The following is a 1,891-nucleotide window of genomic DNA, read 5'->3' as shown; positions in this document are numbered from 1 at the left end:
AAAGACCTTCAAAACTATGAAGAGAATTGTGTTCCTCTATCAGATATGATGAATACAGGTTCCCCATACAAACGGACTATCTCCTCAATATAAAGCTTGACGTTATCATCTCCCGAATAGTTGGTCCTCACAGGAAGAAAATGTGTTGACTTGGTCAGCCTGTCAACAATCACCCAAATAGAGTCATACTGGTTTCCAGACGTTGGAAGTCCCGTAATGAAATCCATATTGATCATTTCCCATTTCTATAAGGGCAAGGCAATCTCTTGGGAAGTACCACCAGGCCTCATATATTCTACCTTAACTTGTTGACAATTCAAACACTTGGCGACATAGTTAGCCACATCTTACTTTATATTATTCCACCAATAAATGGTTTTCAGATCATGATACATCTTGGTAGAGCTTGGGTGAACAAAATACCTAGAAGTATGAGCTTCATCAAGGATTCTCTTCTTTAAACCATCTACATCTGGCACACACAATCTACCCTGATATCTCAAAATACCATCACCACCAATTTCAAAGGACATCACCTTCTGTTGACCCACATCTTTCTTGATCTGTATCAAGATGGGATCTTCGATCTACTTCTCTTTAACTTCCAAACAAAGGGATAATTTAGGTATCTTATGAACAACTGCCCCTCCATCTTTGGAATCTAAGAGTCAGACTGTAAGATTTTCTAGTCGGTGAATATCCTTCACCATCTCTCTTTTCCCTTCTTCAACATAAGAAAGACTGCCCATAGAAAATCTACTAAGGGCGTCGGCTACCATATGTTCCTTGCCCGAATGATAGTGCAGGCCCATGTCATAATCCTTTAGCAATTCCATCTAGCCCCGTTGCCTGAGGTTCAATTCTTTCTGCGAGAAAACATACTGTAAATTCTTATGGTCAGTGAAAACATCAACATGCACCCCATAAAGATAATGCCACAAGATTTTAAGCACAAACACCACAACCGCTAACTCTAAGCCATGGGTAGGGTAATTTCACTCATGCACCTTCAACTGCCTGCATGCATAAGCCACCACCTTATCATGCTTCACAAGTACACCCCTAAGTCCCACACGGGATGCATCACAGAACATAACAAACCCTTTCGTACCTACCAGAAGAGTCAAAACAGGAGCAGTTGTTAACCTATCTTTTAACTTCTTAAAACTATTCTCACAGGAGTTAGACCACACGAACTTCACCTTTTTCTGAGTCAACTTAGTAAGTGGTGCAGCTATGGAAGAAAAACTCTCTATAAATCTTCTGTAATACCCTGCCAAACCCAAGAAGCTTCGAATATCAGTTGGAGTCGTGGGTTTGGGCCATTTTCACACTGCCTCAATCTTTTGGGGATCAACCTTAATCTCATCACTAGACATGATATACCCCAAGAAAGAAATAGCATTAAGCCAGAATTTGCACTTGGAAAATTTCGCATACAACTCATGATCTTTGAGAGTCTGAAGGATGATTCGGAGGTAATTGGCATGGTTCTCCTTACTCTTGGAATAAATTAGAATATCAACAATGATAACTATAACAAATAGATCTAAAAACTAATGGAACACCCTGTTTGTAAGATCCATGAAGGCTGCAGGGGCGTTAGTTAACCCGAAGGACTTGACTAAGAATTCATATTGACCGTATCTAGTTTGAAAAGCTATTTTGGGAATATCTGACTCCCTAACCTTCAACTGATGATATCCCGAATGAAGGTCTATCTTTGAAAAATATTTAGCACCCTGAAGCTGGTCAAAAAGATCATCAATCCTAGGAAGAGGATATTTATTTTTAATTTTGACCTTATTCAACTGACGGTAATCTATGCATATACGAAGAGAACCATCTTTCTTTTGCATGAAGAGTACAAGAGCACCCCAGGGAGAAACAC

The sequence above is a fragment of the Capsicum annuum genome, chromosome 12, assembly GCF_002878395.1.
Source record: "Capsicum annuum cultivar UCD-10X-F1 chromosome 12, UCD10Xv1.1, whole genome shotgun sequence".
NCBI lineage: Eukaryota > Viridiplantae > Streptophyta > Magnoliopsida > Solanales > Solanaceae > Capsicum > Capsicum annuum.
Note: the sequence above shows the minus strand (reverse complement) of the source record.